Genomic DNA, 22,474 nt, shown 5'->3' with positions numbered 1-22,474 from the left:
GCGGTGGGAGAGAGCACAGCCGGCTGCTGGTCAAATAATCGGATTTCTTCCCTCCTTGTGGCCTCTCTCTCTGTGCTTGGGAGAGCTCGTTCAGAGTCCTCCACCGGCTGCCTGAGGCTGAGGTCAGCGTCTCCCAGGGCAAAGCGTTAGGGAGTTCTTGTAATGCCGCACCCTGCGACGTTAGATGCGTCATTATTAATTACTGACAGAGCGCTCAACGGCTGGAGTGTGATGTTTCTGTTTTGTTTCTTTTATAAGAAAAAGAATAGTTTCTAAAGTTAAATTAACAAGTTTAAAACTTAAAAAAAAAGGGCTTGTTCTGCCATGCCTGAAGGATAGGTTTGCTTTCATCTAAACTCACGAATAAGTTTCTCTTCCAGCTTCCATCCTGGATCTGACAGCGTGTGATTTACAAAGGGCTCTACGTCCCGTGTAAGCCAGATGACTCCAGCACATCAGCTACAAGCTGTTTTCACAGGTACGGTACCAAAGGCAGAAGAGTAGTTCTGATTTTTGGTGCAGTTATTAACGACTCCCCGATTCTCAGAAGTGGCTAGCAGCCATCCTCGGAATCGGTCACAGCTCGAGTCGATGCCCATAGGGGTGGGAATACCCGTTGCACCCCCCGCTCTGGCAGCCCGGTTTTGCCTCTCACGAGCACCGTCCCTCCGTGGGTTGCGGCAGGGATTCCGAATGTCCCTGTGAAGCTGTTCTGCATTTCCAGAGCATGGCACTTTGTGTCCTCAGAGAGACAAAGGACGTGCCTTTCTTTTAGATCCCAGCCTACTGGAAAACAAGGTCAACCTGATTGTTTTGGAACAGATGGCTTCCTTCCATGTAGTGGCATTTCCCTGGCTAAATGGAGCCTGACTATACATAAATATCACATGTGCCTATACGTGGATTTATAAGTATAGTAACAAAGTACAGGGTTAGGAGAATTTAGAGCTGCTGAAAAAATTACCTTCCCCCCCCCCCCCAAAAAAAAAAAAAAATCAGCATTTTAAGTTACTTATTTTCTTTATCTTCAATATTCATCCTTTAAACTAAGCTAAGCTGGCAGGTGACAGGTTATCCCAGTCCCTCGTGGGGAAGGTTTTCAGTGAAAGATGGCTGGAAACAACTGCTCAAGCAGAGCTTGATGTATTCTGAGGCATCGTCCTCAGCAGAGAGAGGTTTTGTTGGGTTCTGTGGGAATGTGAGCTAAACCAGATCTGATCTGGATGCTAAAACACGAGGTTGCCTGCGAAGCATGGGTAATGAGGCTAGAAGGAGTACGGGTGGATTAACTGGACACAGAAAGGCTAACTTACTGTTCCTGTAAATGTATGCCGTTGTCAGTTTTGCTTGGTTTTTTCAGAATATAGATGATTGTGCCCCAAATTCTTGTCTGTGTTGCAGCGCGCTTGGCGGGGGCGGGGGGGAGTGACCTACATGCCGCATGCAAGACAGCGCTATTGGAGACTTCCTGAATTTTTCAGGATATCTGCGTGCTTTCCCTGCCCCCAAAGAAATAGCGTAGATTATATTAATTAATTAATTAATTATTTCAAATAATATTGTGCGGAAGTGCCCTTCAGAGGCCCATTCCAGCTGCTTTCTATAGTTTTAAGAAAGCTGGTGGCACCGGCAGCGACCGTCGCTGATGTGGGCTCTTTACCCCGCGCGAAAGGGCAGCCCCGGCAGCGTGCGGAGTGCCGAGGGTGGCATCCCGAGCTCTCCCCTCCAGCTTTATCTCATTAGCTCTTTTCAGAGAATCCACCAGAAATATAATCCAATCACTCTGGCATTCAGAGGCCCTGGCTCAGCGTAGGACACTCCAGCTCAGTAACAAGAGATGCTGCTTCGTGACTCATTTCCTCTTCTCAGCCACTGAATCACTGTCCTTTCTTATTGCTAAAAACTACCTGAAAAAGTTTGACTGGATTCCTGGGCACTTGGTGTTTTAACTAACTTCAGATGTAGAAGGAAGTGCTTAAAGACACAGGGGTTTGCTGCCTCCTCCAAAACACCACAAACTGTGTTGAAATAGAGATTTAGCAAGTGTGTTCGAAAGCCTGGCTTAAAAATGTACAGGTTTGCTTTGGCCGATAGGTCGTCGCTAGAAAAGGACTGAACCACAAATACAAGGACCTCATAGAGCTGAAATTCCTTTCCGTAGGGTGGGCTTGTTTCCAGAGCAGACCAGAACTCGGATCTGGATTTTAAATACCGTCAGTCTTGTAAGTCAAGTACCAAGTTCAAGTGTACAGACAAGCAAGGAACTTGTCCTAGATCTCCCAGCTGTGCCTAGCTGTAGTTCGCATGCCTTTGTGCTCGTGCATCCGGGCAGGAGGAGCATCCACCGGGAACACCTCCACCCCGCCAGTTTGGCAGCACGTCAGCTTTCCTCTGCCCAGGTTTCCTTCTGACTATACCTTTGTGTTCGTCTTTGCAATGGCTGGTTCTGCTTCCAGAAACGCTGCCCGTGCCCCACAAGCGTGCCTCTTCGGTGGGGTTTCGTAGCAGTCGCATTGACCGCACCTCGCAAGTCTCCCTGGGCCAGCTGCAAGCCCAGAAGCTGACGTGGCCTTAGGACTGAGCCTGCTCAGCCTCTCCTCCTGGCCCACATAAACCCATCCACTCCAGGCAAGGGATCCAAGGTGCTTTAAAAGCAAACCAAATTTATTACAAAGTAGAGAATTTTCTGAAACGAACACTTCTGTTTATTTTAAGGAATTTTCTTTCTTTCTTCACTCAAAGTTTTGGGTCTTTATCAGCATTAAAGTTATCCTGTTTTAAGAAATTTAGATTTTTTTTCTTTTTTGAGATGGAAACTAATTTAACACAATCAGTCCCAGTATGCTGATAGAAACAGCTCACTTGTTTAAACCTCTTCATAAATCCCAGGGAACAAATACCAGCATAAGCATTAACAGACTGAAGGGAAACTAGGTGCGTCAGGTATTTTTCAATAAATTCAGGGTAGCCAACCCCCCCAAATTCATATGTTTTCATCCTTTATCTTGTGATTTGGTTATCTAATGTAATCATCACGTAGTGATGTGATATGATGTAGCATTCCTTCACTCAGACCTTGTATTTAGTTCCAGTAGTTCTGGAGGAGACCTCCCAGCCTGCTTAGAGCAACCTGCCGGAAGGCAAACGCATTGGAGAGAGACCTGCTTTTTACGTAGATGCTCTTTCTGCTCCCAAGTAAGAGCGACCCTCGTCATCAGAGTTGTTGACCCCCTCCGTATACTTGGCAGCATTCATCAGCCTAACGGTTAGTCCAGAATAATTTCTTTTGACTTTGTTAAGATCTAGCGAACACTCACAGCGGCCAAAAGAGTCAGACCGGCTGTAGAGCCGCTGCCTTCCTAGTCCTGTCCTCCTGGTGCTCGTGTCTAACCCACTGCCCAGCTGCGGCTGGTAGGGGCAGCGACCAGGCGCTTGGGCTGAGACCTTCGTTCACCCCGGTAAGGTGATACATGCCCCCCCCCCAGTAATAAACACGCAAACCAGAATATTACCAGAAGTAGGCATGTTATGTGAGACAGCTAAGAAATTAGGGAAAAACAAAGCAAAACCTGGCTCCATAAAATCTGATTAGTAGCTTTTGCTAGAAAATTCTGGCAACACAAGGATTTTATTTGTGTTGTTTCATAGAGGCTGGCTGAGACTGACTGAAGCTGAGCAAGGATTGATGTGATTGATTGTGCTTGATTTACATCTGCTCTGTCCAAAATGATCTTGATGTTCATGTGCGAGTTTAAATGTTCCCAAAGTCTTTGCAGAAGCAAGTCCCTGAAAACTGACTTTCAAAGACTGGAAATATATTTCCTCAGAGCTCGTGGATATTCAGATCCCTGCTGTTTGGCTTCGCTCATTATAGGCTGCATCCTCCTCTCCCGATGAAGATGTTTATAGGATATGTATAGTCAGATAAGCACAAATAACAGAGATTGATTTATGAGTTACCGGACCTCAGTAACCACTGATGACTGACGCAGCATTGGTGAGGTTTGGGTTGCATCTCCAGTGCAGCTGCTTGGAGCTGGCTGTACCCTCCTTGCAGCTCTGGGAAGGAGAGGGACCACCCCTGGAGTCTGAACCTGGCTTCTGAATTTCTGCACTCTTTTACGTTTGCTTTTACTGGTTGTCTTTGAAACACCCCATGAAGCGACTTACTAGGAGGGCGTTGAATATCGCTGAATATCGGGGCTTCTTCATTTCGTTTTAGTTCTATAGCTGGATTTTAGTTAGCCCTCTTTTCCATCATTTAAATCATGTTAAAATACAATGTATGTTTTGGAACAGAAAATTAAGTGTACCAAAGCAATTTGGAAACTAATAGCTACCAGGAGCTAAATTTAAGGCTGCAAGCAGCCGAGGGGTTTGTTGTTCTCGCAGACAAGTTTTTGGAAAACCCTCTGGGTAAGATGCAGAAAGGTTGCATCATTGCCACAGCTCTGGCTGGCAAAACATGCCATAAGAGCAGAGTCCTGTTGCTTAGCGACTCGTGAAAGATGATTAACCCTTTCCCAGCGCTGCCCAATATTTGTGCAGAAGCCCTCCTGAGGCATCTTTGTGGACAGTAATTGAAGATGAAGAAACTACTCTAATATCTCTAGCTAGTAGATGTATTGATTTATTCCTCATTGATGTCAAATGAAGGACCATCTTAATCTTATCATTAGTTACTGAAGGAGATCGCTTAATAAAAAGTCATTCTTCCATAGCATGACATGCAATTATTGCAAAGGAAGGATCATGCAATTACAGTAAAGATGGAGTAAGAAATGAGTAAAAATAATTTGGGGGTGATGGTGGTTAACACTACTGCCAATATTTCTTCGTATGAACTCAAGTATTTCTACAACTTCTGCTAGGTTTAAAGACTGAGTCCCTGTATTGATGTTGCTCTTGCACAGGGTGCCTTAAAGTGGAGTTTGGTAGCAACAGTAGTTAGGGAAGTTCCTCACCCCTCATCTCCTTCCAGTGCAACAGGGAAATTATAAAGGCCATTTCAGGCTGCAATTAAAAATCCTTTTAATTAAAAATGGAATTAATCTCTGAAGTTGGCGGGCTGCAAAATTTCAATTTTCTTCCTTGAGAGGTACCTGAAATTCAGGAAGAGTTGACAAGCAGGAACATGGTGGGCATGCTTGGGTTTACCTGGTGGCACCCTTGTGCAGATACTACGGTGCAGAAACTTTCCATACGGCATTACTAACGTGTTCCAGCACTTGGATTGACACATTTTTCAAATGTAATTACTTTGGATGGTGTTCGCCTCATCCAGCTTGAGCTGTCCTAAAATTGGATGTGGAGTCAGTCTAGCCATCTGCGTTCAGAGCGAGAGGAGCAATTCTGATGGGTCGTTCATTACATCCCTTTTAAACACTGCTTTGGGTGGCCTGAACTGCCTGGGTTCGCCGTCCTTTGAGAGCAGCCCGGAAAGCCCACTGCGGTCCAGCCTGCGGCGGGTGTTAGGCAAGGTGAGCTCAGCCCTCTGCTTTCAGTGGTGTCTTGTGTAGCGTTACGGCCACAAGGATGGCTTTCCAGCGCTCGGTACGCTGCTTAATAACAGTGACAGAGCAACACGGGTTTCAGTTGCAGCAGTGGAAAAAACCTCACGTGGGAACAGAGGTTAAGGCATAGATAGAGGATTTTAAACTGCGATGGCCTCTCTTTGTGAAATTACCTGGTAATAAAGGCAAGAAGTCCCCTGGAGCAAGAAACGCTGGGTTTTACCTCGCCCCCTCGCCGTGCTCCAGCAGCAGCAATTAGTTTCTGTAGCTATTGGCCCTCAGCTCTGGTAGCTGGAGAGTAGGTTGGGGCTGCCGAGCTGCCGAGCCCAGCTGCTGCACACGCCTGAATCTGTGTGCAGCAGCATCCCAGGCATCTGTGTGTCTCTGCTGTCATCCATAGAGAAAACTACCTGAGCTAGAAATATTTTGTATTTGGTAGTGTTGAGATTGTGTTCTCCTCTCGTTCGCAGGTGGGTTAACTCTGCGACCTTAACAGAGACTCGTAAGGCGTTAGAATCACCCCAGATGACAACTTGCCATGAATACAACCTTTCCTGTGACATACCCGAATGCAGTCCCCGTGTGTCTTAATTTGTCCTTACTCAGTAATAGTATGTGTGCTCCTACCAGGCAAATACAGAAACTGCTGCAGATCTTGTTTCCCAGATGTCTTCTCCTGATGCGTTTAAGACTCGGCTCCAGAGAGCAGCCCGTGTGATAAACAAGCTGACTGCGTGCCACGTGGTGTTTTGCACTACTGCTTTCCATGAGTCTCCATGCCACCGGCAGATCTCAAGGGAGAGTAATACTGTAACAGAGGCACAAACCAATGCAGATAGTTCTGAATTGTTAGGCAGGTTATTTACTGCTTTCTTAACTCACCAGCAGCAAAAGAAACTCGTGCCACCGATATCTGAGCTGTTTTCTTTCGCTGCTGTTAGCAAGGAGACGGAGCTTGCAGACTGGCATGTTTTGGCGTTTCACTAGAATGGATGGATTCCACTTGTCTGAGACGCGATTTCTGTTGGTGCCTGTCAGAGGAAATACCCATTTATCTTCCGTTGTGCTAGCCAGCGTGGCACGCCGTGGGGACAGTGTGTATTATTGGCCCAGCTTTGTACCGCTCCTGGCACGCGTTAATCACGCGAGTCGTGGTGGTTTGGTTCTGAGCAAGTGATCTGGAGCTTGTGGTGGTTTGGTTCTGAGCAAGTAACCCTGTGCTGGTGCTTCCAGTTCGGTTTCTGGGCAGAGGCAGCCCCAGGAAACCGTAACCTGAGTGCCCACCTACACACCAGCCCAGCAGCCCACTGTGTGCTCCCGCGGAGAAACGAGAAGCACAGTGCTGCTCCGGGGCTGGGAGGACGGGGCTGCAGCACCAGAGCCCCGTGCTCTCTGCAGAGCTGCGGTGAGAGGGCAATGTCTGCCCCTCCGCTGCTTTCCCCGTGCCCGCTCGCTGGGGTTGGAAACCGGATCACCGGCATCGCTCGGTGCTGACAGGCACGCCAGCGGGCAGCAAGTGTTCACACCGTGTGCTCTTCCTCGGCTGGAGTCTGAATTGCTGCGTTCTCTCACGTCTGGTTCTAGGGAGAGTTTTCACAGAGCTGAGATGCTGGAACTTAATAACATGCTTTCAAGAGAAACAAACTAAAGCCAGGGTTTTTGTGCATCCTGGGGGGTATGTGGGCTTCGGGGTGAAGGGCGGTCCAGCAGCTAAGATTCTTCTGTGGGCTCGGACAGCCTGGGATCAGTTCTGGGTCCCCTGCAGCCATCCTGGGCGAGCACATCAGGTACCTTGGGCTTAGATGCTCTGTGAAGCCACGGCTATTTGTAAAGTAACGTCCTCTCCTCTCCTGCACCAGGGAGGGAGTGCTGTGGAGGAGAGAAGGCTCAGATACCCTGGTGGTGAGTGAGGGGGAGGATGCTGGGACCTGCCCCTACCCGTCTCTGTGTGCCCCGGGTCAGGTGGACCTGAGTCAGCTCTGGTCCAGCATCCGCAGAGCTGTGTTAGCGCTGTGCTGGATCTGCTGCTTGGCAAATACACAGCGTACCTGCCCACAGGGATCAAATTCTCAAATTCCTGTAAATTCTTCAATTTATGGTGAAAAAAATGTGGACATGCAGATATTCATTAGGTCCAGAGTTGCTTCAGCCATGTGAATTATGAATAAAAAAATGGGACATGAAATTCTAGTCACTAGAATGGGGAAATAAAAGGCAACTAACCTGGAAATTATTCATTAATTTATTTATATGGTTTTTTACTTTTTCTTGGATAATATTTAAGCCATCCTTAGCTGTGCTTGCACACAGTTGCAAACACAAAATGTGGGAGAGGCAATAAGGAGTGGCTGATCTCATTTTAACGTCCTTTAATTAGTGCAGAAAGTCGCCTGCCGACCGTATCTGAAGTGGAAGGGCTGCACACTGAAGCGGTCGCTGGGACGAGTTAGTGGGTGATGCCAGGTGAGGCTGTTTCTTTCAGTGCTGTCAGCAGCGAGCCCTGGGGAGTTTGTTCTTTCAAACCGGCTGACAGCTCGTGACGGATTTCTTCATATTCGTTAGTGTGGATGCCTGTAACTGTACGGCACATCAGGAGGAAAAAGAGTCACTGCTCTGAACCTGGCCTTTTTGCTCTCACCGTTTGAGTTCGACGGTATAGCTTAAAACGTAAAGCCCGTGGTACGAGACGATCAGAAGTTTTTCAGTTAGACTGTAAACTGCCATATTTTAAATGGCTTTAAATTCATCGTGCTTCAGAGCCAGGATGAACCTTAATTAATGCCACAATGCTATAGAACACAGAAATTTTTGCAGGTAACTTCTGTACGAAATCAGAGAAAACTGTTTTCAGGCACAGTACGGGGGGCTATTCTGTCACATTTATCTTTTTTGTGATTTATTTTGAGCAGTTATCTATCCTGTGAGTTATTTCCCCTCCTACCCCCCTCAAAACCTAATGAAAATTTTATGCCATTTTTCTATACTAAAGGGGCCTCCCAGTCTTGAACACTTCATGCTGTGACGGGCAGGGAAACCTGTCTGTCCTGCAGAGAAAGACACCGTAAAAGTGATCTGCTGAAGTCCCTGCAGGAAATCCACGGCAGATCGGGGAAGATCTCTTGGTTGCCCTGCTAACCCACGTGGCCAGCCTTGCTCTCAGCCTTGCTACTTGGACTTGTGTGTTAAGCATCCCTTACGCTGAAAGGAAGGCTCTGGGTTAGAAGGAACAAGCCCCGTGCCTAAGCAAAATGCAGCGAATTCTGGAAAGAGAAGCCCCACAACTGTGGGTGGATGTGCCATCAGATACAGTGCAACAGGGACAGGGTGCCCTCCTCTCCACCCGGAGCTGCCTGTGGGTGCCCGTCAGCCTCTGCAGCCAGCGTGGTAACGTGACAGGTCGCTGCTGCGCGCTCCCAGCCACCAAAAAATGGAGCAGAACTTGGAGCCCCGTCATAATCTCACTTTGGAAATAGGAAGCGGGCATTGTGTCTGGAAATCTTCACCGTCTGATTTATTCTCAGCGTCGGGGTAAACGTATTGCTGTGTTTTGTGTGACAAAGGAGAACCTGCTTTCTGTCTAGGCTCTGCCTCTTGTAGGCTGCCAAGTGTTAGCAGAGACCTAGTAAAAGCAGCTCTTAGCAGTGTTTCTTTCCACTGGGATGTAGATAGCTGTGGAAGGATGGCTGTAGGTGTTCAGGACTGTCTGTTGGACCTTACGCTCACAGACGCTGCATACAGGCAGGGCGGTTATAATCACGCCTAGGTTCTTCACAGTCTCCATCCAATCTGAATCCCCTGGCCAGGATGGGGGGGAGTGTTGATGGAGAACAACTCTATGCTTTGCCTTAAAACGCCAGAGAGCAACTGCTAGTTGTCCTAGCAAGCATTCCAAGGTTTTCCAGCCCAATAAACTCGGACGGTACTGCAATGCAATGGCTGAAGATAGTGTTTTGGAACCGTTACTCAAACTGAAAGGTAGCTACCTTTTTACGGATGCTGAAGGTAGCCCCGTTAAAAAGGTTTCCTCCTCTGGCTCCAAGAAATTTCTGGCGATGGTAACAGATGTAATAGTTGAATGTTTTGATTCTGTCTAAAAACTAATTTCTGTAGTATCGAGAGGGAGAAAATACTATGGAATCACATAGTTCCAGGAAAGTACCTATGTAACAAATGCTAAATTGTAAGCAGGGAGCTCTGTTTGCGGGTAAAAGATATAATTCTTACTGAGAACAGTATTTCCTATTTGATAGTAGGCAAAAATGGTCAACAAAACCGTTAAGTCTCCCAGTTACAGACAGTCACTGTACTTGGGATCGGGATCACCTAATTCAGTCTGACGAACGTTACCTTTCGTTTGGGAATGCTTTTTCCCCTCTGTCCCATGTGGACAATTTGATTTTTCCTGGCCCGTTTGCAGCAGCATGTGATAGCAAAGGGTGTATCTCAAGATGTTGCACAGGATTTTGTGTCCCGGGATGCTGGCTATAGGTCACAGCTCGGAGCATTGATAGTATCCAGTGACAAGGCGGTGCCATGTCAGATACGACCGGAGGGGTTATCTGTAGCAAACAACTGATTTAATTTCTTTCCCTCAGTCCCCGAATGATCTACTGTGAGGTTTTGACTGCCGGAGATCTGCGTGTGTGAAATGACAATGACTGTTTTATGCAAATAGGTTTCATGCTCCGGATTGCCTATCAGCTATTCAGAGAAATTATTTCTCATTATTTGGTATTTCAGCTGAATGACAGGCTTTGCAAGTCACGGGGCGTTGAGTCTGATCCCTGAATGAATAGCTTCCAGACTCACATGGAGCTTTCAGGACGGCCTTTCAACGGGGCCGCATGCATGCTCTGAGCATAAACCCTCCTGAGAACACGCTTGCCGTGCTTTCCTCCCCTGTACTGTGCTCTTGTCGACATTTGTTTGTTGCCATTAAGGAATGGGAGGGTTGCCCAGTCTGCAGGGCAATCAACTGCTTGTCTTCAGACACAGCTTTGCGAGTGCTTTTTGGCAGCATTTTCTCGATTGCAAGTAGGGGACTCATTAGCGCGGGAAGACAGGGTTGAACGTACCAGCAGTGTGGTAGTGGTTAATGGATGACTCGGTATGGGTTTGCCGGTGCCACGACAGGCGGGTTGAGCTGACCGGTGCTGGTGGGGCTCGGGCACTGCCCCTGCTCCTGCGGGCAGCCACCGGCACGGCCGGGCTGCCACACTCCCACAGCCCAGGCTTTGTCTCTGCCCAGGAAGCGTCCAACATTTCCTGCGTTCCTTACGCAGTTTTTCAGCGAGAGATTGTACATGAGAGCGCTGCATCGTTTGTGACAGTTGTAGCCCTAAATAGGAAATGATTAATATTTCATGATTATTTTTCTGTAAGGCATGATTCTTGGGAGAATACATCAGTCTGGCTTGCTGGAGAGAATGAGCCTGCCTTGCTTAGCTTCAAATCAAAACGTAGTCAGGCACTGCATGCTAATATACCTATATTAGATGAAAACTCTCTGGCTGTCTGACTAATGCTCTGCTGCCGGTACATCAGTACAAAAGGGAACACTTAAGTTTTAGAAACTTGTTTAATTCATCAGTCTTGCAAGTGAGCTGTCTTTCTGCCTTTGTCTTGTGCACCTTTAATCTAGGTTTTAAAATAGTACAAGAGGTCATGAACATCAGCCGACTGCATCAATTGCAAAATCTTTGATTTGTTCCTTTTATTTATTTATTTTTCCCTTTCTTGCATCGTAAGCAAACCTCCTTAAAATAGTTCAGGATTGCACTAGAGAATAGCAAACAATCGGTCAAGGATTTGTTCTTCTATCTGTAATATGACTTTTCTGTGAAGGTAGCTATTCATAGAATCACAGAATGGTTTGGGTTGGAAGGGACCTCAAAGATCATCTAGTTCCAACCCCCCTGCTGTGGGCAGGGACACCCTCCACTAGACCACGTTGCCCAAAGCCTCATCCAACCTGGTCTTAAACACTTCCAGGGATGGGGCGTCCACAACCTCTCTGGGCAACCCGTTCCAGTGCCTCACCACTCTCACAGTAAAGGATTTCTTTCTAACATCTCATCTAAATCGACCCTCAAGGTAAAATATGTTGGCAAATGTCTTACAGAACTTTTGTTCTTATAATATTAATAGGATGGTCCCAGAGTTACCTAACGCTGTTAATGGGCAGCTAGGCCACCAAGACTTTGTCCTGGACTCCTCACAAGAAGGTCTACAGGAAGGTCGTGGAAGGGTTGGTAAGGAAGGTGCAATGGAAGCCACTCTTCTCCTTTCTTCTCTGCAAGTTGTTCTGTAGGAAGACTTATGCCATATGGTAGTAGGATGCTTTTAAGTGCTGCAAATCAGAATGAAAGAAACAGTGGGACAGGCACATAGGTTCTATTCTTCAATCTGAAATAAGTCAGACTAGAAGAAAATGAGACCAAACAATGATGTATGTTCCTACAGACTAGTATAATGGCTTAATCCTTGTGCAAACAGCAATACTGGACTATAAATAATTCACAGCAGATTCTGCTGGTCCCAACCAGGGTTTCATTCTGTTAGACACAGTAGAGAATACTACAAAAATGTGATGAAGGAGAGTCAAGATAGCCGAGAAAACAGATGTTAGGAAGTCTCAGCATTAAGGTGGTCTGTGAAATGTTAATTTAACACACCCTGCGCCCCACAAGGGTTGCACTTGTTCTTGATTACAGTCACGTCTACCCACTCTATCTATACAAGGGAATGGATATACTTACTATAACCAAGCAAAACAAGGACCCTTCGTACTTTCTAGGATGCTATTTTAGAGTTGGATTTGTTTTTATATCACAGCTGTTCTAGATTTTTAAGGACTGTTAGCAGCCTCTAAGTAAAGCAGAAAGGAATGCGTAGGAATGGCAACTACTTTACAGGACAGCTCTACATTCACAAGACACTTGAAAATAAGTTTTGGAGAGGAATGATTTACAACACTACAAGTACTTTGAGACCTCATTGATAAAACAACCCCTTTGAGGTGTGTATAATTTTCTGCATGTGTGGGTATATACTATGCTATTTGATGATCCATCTTTTTTAAGCTAATGCAGCTGATACGTCAGGCAAGACTTGCTCAGCATTATTAAAATTCATGTTGCTTTATGAATTTAGGACTTACATCAGCACAAGGCAAAGTATGAATTCAACAGCTACTTCGTGGGCCAGAGTAGTCTTCAGATAATAGGCACTACAGCCATGGGAAGATACTTCATGTGTGAGTGATGTTGCTTTCGGTGATCAATGTAGCAATCAAATTTGCAGGCTTGTTTTATGATCTGTTTGTTTGTTAGGAACTTTTCTCTTAAAGTGTTTGGTAAAAGGAGCGGTTGGATGTGGTTGTAATGGTTATAAAAGGGAGGTTTGGTTTTGTCTTGTCTGATGCCACTGGCACAGAAAAGCCTCTGCAGTTCTTTTTGGTTTCCACGTTAACACTGTCTCGGTGCTGCTGACTGTTGATAGCTGGTCTCCGAGCCCTGGCTGTCTAAGCAGCTGTGAGAAGTAACAGCATAAACTTAGAATTAAGAATTGTCAATAGTAATTAAAAATCATGGTTAAGGGCTCTCATTCAGCAAACACTGACTGCTGCTTAAAGCCCTTAGGCGTGTTTTTAATTTTCTGCATATTCTGAATATTTGGTCTTATTACGACTGAAGCGTGTACTTTCAATTCTATCGTTTTACTGCTTTTTTAAAGCAAATAAATGGCTGTAATTCATATATGTACTTGGTGGGTAAAAATCAGGGAACGTAACTGCAGTTGTATGTATGGATTTACTTCTGGGAGCAGGTTCTGTCTTCCTGCTTCCCGGCAGGTTAATTGTGCTGGGATTTGCTCTGTTATGCCTCTCACTTCAACATATTTTTCCTAGGTTTTCTCTTATATTGTAAGCCTCATTTCATGCATTTAATATCACTGTTCATCAGCCTAATTACCCTTTGGTCCCACCTCTTTGGCACAGACCCTGAAAGAGAGACTCCATATTCCTGCCTCAGCTCCTGCACCATCTGGTCTTTCCCGTTGAGAGCCTCTGGCTGAGGTCTCCAGAGGAGCGTACGTCTTCTCGGCTGCGCTGGCTCACGTACCGCAGCTGCATCACGGACAACGGCGCTGTTTCTTTCTCTTCCCGATTGCTGCTTTGTCTCCTCACATGTTACAGCTCTTCCTTCCCGTTTCTTCCTGCTCTGTAGAGAACACCTCCATTCTACAAAAATACAGCAATACAAGAACTGATAGTTATCACAGTGCCTAGGAGTGAGAAAGGAAATCCTTCCACAGGAGCTCAGGGAGGACTGCTTCTACACAGCACCAAGTCTGTACCCACCCGCCGCTGCCGGCTCCTCGCAGAAGAGAGGTTGAGGAACGAGAAAAGGTGACACCCAGCCGGCGGAGGCTTGTGCAAACAGCCGGTGAGCTGGGACGGTGTCTGCAGCCGCAGTCTGAGAGGGAAGCCAAGCAGCAGCGTGATGCTGTGCAGAGCACGACGTACGTCCACTGCAACAGGCAACTGCATGTCGGGAGACGCTGAGAAGATATCACTTCAGCAAACATATATGGTCACGACTGCCTGATTAAAAGCAAGCAGAAGGGTTGTGTTTGGGGTTTTTTTTCCATATAATAATACTATGAAACAGTTGTGTAAAATTGAGAACCTCATCAATATTACATCTGCAACAGATGGCGAAAACCTCCCTGCATGGACAAATAATCCATTTAGTTCTTCAGACAAGATCTCCAGTGCCAGATGTAGTATCTGGCCTTTTGATTCAGCGTTGAGATACACCAGTTGAAAACCACAGCCAGCCAAACAACTCCCTGTTGACCCCACGTCTACGCAGGAGCATACACAAGCCATGCTCTAGGTAAGGCTGACAGTAATTCACTGCAGTGCTTTGCAACCTGATTTTGAACAGCTGCAATGAATTGCTTTTGCCTTGAATTTCAAACTATTTATTTTGGGTGAACCAGAACACTTCTACGGGATCCAGCATCCTGCTGAATGCAGTAGATACAGATGACAGGATACCCATCATTTTTTGGAAGATGGCCACTGAGTCCTTGGGGGATGCAGCTTGCGTTCGTGAGCCGCTCCCGGGCTGTGCTTTTCTGTGCGTGCAGACCTGCTGCTGGCGGCATGGGCCCGGGGTGGTGGTTTGCAGCACAGCGGCAGTGCAGCAGCAGGAGCACTTCAAAATAAAGAGCTACAAGTCTGGTGGAAAATATATCATGCTGATCCAGACCTTTTCCCACCACATTGACTTGTACATAGGAGATCATAATTGAAAATTGGGTTGGGTTTAGGGACAAGGGAATTAGGCCGTACCCTAAGGTGGTGAAGGAGAAGAGGCAGAAAAATTACAGCATTAATGGTAAAAATGGACAGACCTGAGCCTCATGAGCAGCCCTGGGTCTGGCCCTACGTGGTGTCCCTGCGCCTGGGAAGTCTGCTCAGTCTTGAAGCCGTGAGATGTGGAATGAGGATAGCACTGGGGAAGCTACTGCCAACATCATATAAATCCATGTTGCTGCCACCAGGCAAAGACACAAAATAATGCTATCATCTCAGGTGCCACGATGCTCACATGATGTGCGTGGCAACAGAAGTCGGTTTTCCCCCCTGAGCTGAAAAGCCCTGCGTGAAAGTAAAAGGGCTTTTTCAGGGCGAGCGCTTGCAGAGGGAAGCCAACAACTGGGTCTCATCCTGCTGGAGAGGTGCATTCCCCCAGCCACAGCCCTGTTCCAGATTCTGGCTGACGAGACAGGAGCAAGCAGTGTCTGTAGAGCTCACGCTTGGGTTTTAAACGTATCCGGGAGAGAATTGCCAGAGTAAGGATGCTGCAGCTTTGGGGTGAGATGCAATAATGTGTCTGTTTACTTTCAGATTCGAATCCTATTGAATCTGAATTATTAGCCCAGCACTCAAGCAGCTATTTTCATGACAAGCCTTCTGTCGCCTGCAGGGATCCCTGGATACAAATGGTTTGTTTTGAGTACATTTCATTTGATTGGAAAAATAGCTTATGTTTAATATTTTATAAAAGAGGCTGTGTATTTTATCTTTGCTGGTACAGAATCTATGCTCTCCATCTACCCTTCAACATGTATCCAATTTTTCGCTCAATTCTTTCATTCTGAGGCAGAAAAAAATGATCCTGCATCACACAGCCCTATCTTGTGCTTAAGCTAGGAGTGCTCAGCAAGATGCCTGTAGCCATAAGCTGTTTGGACGAAGATTCAGACAAGATAGTTGATGGGCTACTTTCTCATTGGGTATTTGTCCCTTCTCCAACTTGCTTGTTGTGGTACCATTTTCCTGCCTGAATTATAACTTTCCAGCCCCAAAGGGGACGTCCCGACACAGGCTGCAGGAGAGACGGAGCGAGAGACCTGGACACTGCTAGTGGAAGACCACGAGACATCTCCTCCTCTTCGGCTTTGCTCCTGTTTGGAAAATCAGGTCAGTGGATTGGCACGTCTGCCTTTACTGAGCGGTGGTGTCTCATCCTGGAGCGGGTTTCCGTACAACCCAGCTGGTGGGTGGCTGGGCGGATTGGCCCAGGGTTTGGGAGAAGAGCCAAACGGGAGCCTTGGGGCTGGGAAGGGCACTCAGCTCTTCTCAGGCACTTACCAGCAAGGTGTATCAGACAGAAAGTATTTGCCTTAGGGGAAAATCGCTGCATTTTCTCCTGGTTATATGGCTTTTACTTGCCAGTCAAGGCTCTGATAGCTGAGATGCAAGACTGCTATCTAAAACAGTTTGGAGGTCCAAGCAAATGTTCATCCCAGCTTGCAGAGGTGTTCCTAGTTGTCACATACATTGCAGCCTGTTTGGGGAAACGGTGTCCCGGCTTACATTTTGACTTTTGCTAGAGAAGGGAGCAGCCTGCCTAGACCTTTTTCCCTAGCCCAAGACAGCTTTTCAGGATTGAGTGATAGGAAAGAGCAGATTATACATGTTAACAGAGCTCTTAATCTTTTCAGTGGATGGACGTGTTGTGCCGTGTCCCCAGCTGTACGCACCCTCTGGCTCCCACCCCATCCCACGTTGGATGGAGCGCGGTGGCTTGTCCATGTGCACCTACGCAGGACGTCAGCTCCCTGCTCCCAGACCACGTTGCTTGATTTCTCTGTCTCTTGCTGTTCAGAATGCGCCTCCTGCACATCTGGGCGATGGCATTTAAATCCTCCCCATCCAGGGAGCGTCCCTGCCTGTTGACAGACGGTCTGTACTGAAGTTCTGCGCAGCGGTACGAGCCGCGGGGCACGCCGGACCGCAGCCTGGCTGGTGCAGGGCTGGGGGGCAAATGATTAACCCTGTCTCTCTTCTGCTCTTTGCACCGAGGTTCCGGACTTGCCTTGTTCCTGCGATCGCTACACTAGCGAAGCTGCTGTTGAAGCCAGCCAGCTCTCCCTGGCTGTATATCCTGAAATTCAGAGTCAATACGGTTCAACCCTAAAAATACAAGCTCTCTGCTTTAATGCCTATGTAGCAAATGTTAATAGCTGTAACCACCTCATAATATGAATAATTTGGGATAATATGAATTTGTGCTCTCATTTTGGTGCAATCACTCATGTTTATGTTGAACTTTTAATTTAGTATACATTTTTTTAAAAAGGACATGATATGAAGCGGTTCTGCCTTGTCCACACAAGCTACCAAATCAAATTGTTTGCCCTCTTCTAGGTAGAAGTTGTCTCCAGGAAGAAATTCTATAATGTTGTCTCTGTGCTGTGCGTTGTACAGAGTCTCTTTTTTCTGTTTTTATCACATTCATGGCAAAATGCTAAATCTGGTTTTGACCCAGATCTATACAAATTACTGTAGCAATAGGGTTGGAATCTATGTAGGTACATACTTACGAAGCAAAGAAGGACAAACCTATGGCTGCAAAAAATGCTGTAACGGCACTTGTGAAATTAGTGACACTAGCAAAGACAGTGCAAGAGAAAATCATGATAATGTTTTATAAGAAGGAAACAGAGCATGGTTTCTTGCCCTCCTAGATTTAGCAGATGGATTCTCGCACGCTGCATTGCTAAAGCACCCGTTGCCCTAATGGCTTGGGGATGGAAGAACGTTTGCCCACATGAAGTAACACAAGCGTGCTAGTTCATGCTTTGAGGATCGCTGCATTCTCAAAAACAATGAATAAGAGCAGGAGTGTTAATTTTGGAGTGGCAATTTTGCTACTCTGAGTCCTATCCTGTGTTGTCAGACCAAGCAGCAGCAAACAAAGCAGAGGTTTTCTGCCAGAGACAGGGAGATCCAAAATCACTGAGCTTTTCCATGTTTGTGAGTGATTAATGTGACAATTCATGAGGCTTTAATGTAAGGAAGGGATAGAAATGGCTTAGCCCCAAGATCATGAAATTTCTGTGGAGCAGAATTGCTGAAATGATTTAGCAGAGGACTAAATAATGTAACTAACCTTATGCACAGCTGTGAAATCACTTCTATCTGTTTATTTAAAATGACAAATCACATAAATGTGTGTACATATCTGTGCTGTGCCAAATTTTATCACTCCCATGTAAGACCTTTTCTCTCATGAAAACATCACTGCAGGTCAATTTTGGCAGACCCACACTGTAGAAACATCATGTTCCCATCATGAAAGCACCGTGTCATGAACTGAAGCTGTTTTACCCCCTGGACTGGGGGATCCCCTGGTTCTGGGACCCGCTCCGCTCTCCAGGCTGCCAGCTCAGGCACTCGCCTGCCGTGGCCATGACCCCCCGTCAGCCTTTCTTTCCATCTCCCACCTTAAATGTGCTGGCCCCTGCCCGCTTTCTACTCCCACCCCCTCTTTCCAGGCTGGCTTTGCCTAAGAGGGTTGTGTCCTATCTAGAAATCTATGAATTAAACCCACAAGTTAGGTACAATTTAAGAGGTCTGACCAGCTTCTCCTTTGCTCCCTGAATACATCAGTCTGACCCTCATCCCAACCAAGGAGCTTGATGTGGTCAGCCTTAAAAGCGGGGGCAAACCGTTGTTGCCACAGCTGCTCTGAAGGACTCGGAGGTTTCGGTTAAGTACTCTCCAATGCTTTTGGGTGAGCTTGTGCAGTTTCTCCTACTGCCAAGCCATGGTTGCTTTGTCTCCTTCCCCCGTGAGCCAGCGGTGGGGAACGGTGCAGCTCCTCAAAAAGATACAACCTGGCTATAAGCAATCATCTCTTTTTTTTTTTAATTTTTTTTATTTGACTCAACTTTGGCAAAGGCAAGTTGGCTGGGGCTGGAGTACGGGCTGCATCTTCTGTATCTGAAAGATGCTAAAAGCTGCCAGGTCGTGCAAAGTCTCGTGGGTGACGCATCATTAAAGCAGCTTGTGAGCAGCAAAACTTCCCCGAGCGCAGCGAGCCCCGCTGCTGAGCTCCTCCAGGTGTCAAGGAAAGGGGAGCCTGCCCCATGCTAATTAAAACTCTTTTCTCAACTTCTCCTTGGCAAGGTGCAAAGAAATCCTTTTTTCATGTTCAACGACTAAAAATAAATCCTATTTTGGATTTCAGAAGCAGCCGCATGACTAAAATGAGCCGTTCGATTTCATTCATGTTTGCTGTCTATTAATCTGTTCTCCTCACCCTCAGCAGGGTATGACTCAGGGCTTCGCATTGTCTTCCTCCCGAAACTATCTGTGTTTTGACTTTAAATCCTGCCGTCTGACGCAAAGCAGTGCTGAAATCATGACAGTTTGATCCAGCCAGTTCCCAGGAGGCTCTTGATCTTTACTGGCTGGTAAATGTAGCGCTCAGAATAGCTATGCGGAGCAGATATTGATATTTTTACACCAAATGTTGGTAAGCAGATGTCACACACTTGTGAAGAGCCTTGAAACTCCACGGGAGAAAATATGTGAGTATGTATGTGGGGGAGGCCCAGAGACAAAAATAATGTGGTGGTTATATGAGAAGACATATATTCCGTAATCTGGTGGTGTTTTGCTATTCCTGTTGATCGTACTCAAACCGGAGGCTGCGCTGGAACAAGTAAAACGGGAAACTCTGTCCCCGTCCATGCTCCTGCTGCTTTTACACGCTCCTTCCCGCAGAGGCTTCTGTCCTCCTCCAGCGCTGGCTGAGCCGGCGGGTCCCATCCACCTGCCGGGAGCAGAGGGTCTGTGCCGCGGTGGACCCCAGCTGCGCCAGGCTCGAGGGTCGGTCATTGGGCAGGGAGGAGCAGGGGCAGCAGGGCCGGGCTCCTCCAGCACTCACTGCCGAAAACAAAAGGCACTCCTAGAGGGGACAGAGCCCTGGGGCAGGGCTCAGAACCAAGCCTCAGGTGACCCCAGCATGGCACAGGAAGGCCGAGCCCAGAGCAGCGTTTGCCATTACAAACCAGTTTCAGTTTGTGGTTGTGCAGCGTGGCCGGGCCAGGGGGGCTCCCGCAGGCGGGCGTGCATGGCGGGACAGCCTGCCCGGTGCCCTCAGCGACGCTGCCGCGCCGGCTCGGCCGCCCCCTCGGGCCGGGTGCCCGTGGAGGCTCCTGCGTGGGGGCCGCTCGCCCCCCCGGCGCCAAGGAAGCTTCACGCGTGGGGAGTGCCCGGCGCTCAGGCGGTGTGAGGGGGGTAAGGGAACCCCCGCGGCACGAGAGGCTCGTGCTGAAGTAGCGACACTCGCAAGGTTGTTGGTGTGTCCGCGTTGCAAAGATGGAGGCACCCATGTCTCAGAGGGAGCGCTCAAATCTTGCCCTAAGGCTCCTCTTTCTATTTTTTTTTTTTAAGTGCAGGCAGCATGAAATCCTGAACGTGTCAATGTTGGGTGAAAGTCAGGATTGGTTTGGGTTTTTGTTTGTTTTGGTTTTTTTTTTTCTTTTCCTTTAGCAAACTCCGTTCCTGAAGCATCCCTACGGAGCGAGCAGCACACCGTGAGGGAGGCGTGCCGGCCAGGCCGGCGCTGAACCCACTTACTGCCCTTGCGGTGTGGGGTAAAGCCCGGTGATCCCCAGCCACCAGGCGCTTGCCCTGACACCCTGCTTTGAAAGGACCGTGGTTACAAACTGCAAAGCCCTTGTTTTTCCTCACAATGTTGTATTTTTCTCTCCCCTTACAAGTTTGGTAATGAAATTTGAGCCATTTATTATGTACTAAATTTAGGGAGGCCAAGAATATTTGCATACAAATATGTTTGATCTTCCAAGCATGCAAAATGAGCAGAAAATAACAAGTCTGATGTTGGACCCAAGCAGAGTTCAAGGATTTTAAAATTAAAATAATTTAAAAGAATCTATATCCATGATGGCAGATGAACTTTTTCTGAGGAAAGAAAACCTCCCCCTTCTCGTTACATACGGAATGAATGCAGATATTCAAGTCAGATATGGACTGAATTTTAAATGTGACAATAGCACTTATTCTGCAAGAAATGTCATGTCTGTAATGAATTGTAAGTTATTTTTAGTTGCCACTGGAAACAGGGGAAGGGGGGGAAAACTAATCAATATTGACACAACCCCACTTTATTTTTAAGCAGTACTGATCTCTGGTGACACCAGACAGAGGAGGAGAGAGCTAGAACCGAAGCAAACTGCACAAACTGCAAACTGTTTTGCTGTTTAGAAAAGAGCCACAGCAGCCAGACCGATGTGCTGCCTGCTGCTGCGCATTACTGCTGCGATGGTCATGCCACAGCGTTCATCGGGTCATCCTCCGATGCGAGCTGGGCACGTGTGGCGGGAGGCGGGTCTCGCCAGGAACGGTGGTGGTGCTTGCCACCGTCACCCCGCCAGTGCTGGCGCTGGGGACGGGGCACAAGGCAACGACACCGAGCCCCATGTTGGACCTTGCTACCGCCTGAAGTCCAGTTGTCTGACTTTTCTTTCTCCATTGACTTTAGGGATGATGATCTTCTAGCTGGGCGTGACACCACACGGTGGGCTGGAGTCCTCTTGCCTCTGTTTGCTGCCGTGATGTTCCCCCACCCGCCCCATGCCCTCTTTCTTATACAAAATGAAATAAAATCTCTTTGAAGATTTACTTTTAAGTTAGCATGCAAGATGCAGCATTGATTGGTTAACTTTTAGCTTCTCATGATGCATAACTATGTAAGGTAGAGTATGTGACAGGGCAAGCCGTTCAGAGAAACCATTGTGTTTAGTGCTGCTCTGTTCCCAGAAGCCACAAAAGGATGCAGCACGGTCAAAATGCGCTCAGAAAAACAAGATTACCAAGCTCCTCTGGTTAAACAGTTGATATTGAGCTAGTTCTAATGCAATTTCCTAAAATTCAGAGATGCTGTGATGTGATCTTACTCTTGTATAAAATGCCATGGAACTTCTAATGACAGAACAGATCAAATTTTCTATTGCGTGACTCATTCTGAGGAAAAGAATGCCACACACTCAATATGACAAAAAAAAAAAAAAAAAAGTACATTCGCTAAGGCCCTCCTTATAGCACTGTGCAGACGCAATCAATCATAAGCACAAAGTCCAGCCAACACTTTTTGATGTGGACTAAAATTGACAGCTGAATTGTGGATACCCTTTGGTAAATTTTATCCACTGAACCCAAAATAGCCACGGCAGAGACCTAAGCCAAGTGTCTGCCTGACTTCACCCGCTGTAAATCTCGAGTGAGCGGTTAAGGAGCAGAGGAAGGAATCGTGCTGCTGTGCCAATTAATCCGGGCTGGCTGCAACACGCACTGATGCTGGAGATCAGGGATAAATGGATGGGGCGAAGCAGGATGATTTCATGGGAAAGAATTTGCTAGATAAATGTTAGGCATTTGGTGGCAGAATGCACAAAACAAGAGTCTGTTGGAAATACCCGCAGAGACACAAGAAAATTCCTGAAAATGTGAATTGAGCACGCTTTGCTTTGCTTTGCTTCGCTTCACTTTGCTTCGCTTCGCTTTGCTTTTCATCACGACGTCTATTTTCTCCATGGACTAAGGTGTATTAGTGATAACAATGCCTGCAACT

General features: G+C 47.1%; 1 long non-coding RNA gene across 2 annotated transcripts; it reads left to right on the top strand.

Moving 5' to 3' along the window:
- LOC129209790 (uncharacterized) lies at positions 1–21,462 on the top strand. 2 transcript variants are annotated; one of them, XR_008578211.1, is made up of 6 exons: positions 1–122; positions 381–478; positions 13,513–14,413; positions 15,433–15,530; positions 15,896–16,008; positions 16,533–21,462. It is a non-coding gene; the product is annotated as an uncharacterized LOC129209790 (long non-coding RNA). The 2 variants fall into 2 exon arrangements; XR_008578210.1 differs by having other exon boundaries at positions 15,888–16,008.
- Positions 21,463–22,474: the final 1,012 nt, after the last annotated feature.

This window comes from Grus americana, chromosome 9 (genome assembly GCF_028858705.1).
Source record: "Grus americana isolate bGruAme1 chromosome 9, bGruAme1.mat, whole genome shotgun sequence".
Classification (NCBI taxonomy): Eukaryota; Metazoa; Chordata; class Aves; order Gruiformes; family Gruidae; genus Grus; species Grus americana.
Note: the sequence above shows the minus strand (reverse complement) of the source record. Positions and strands in the feature narration are given on the sequence as shown.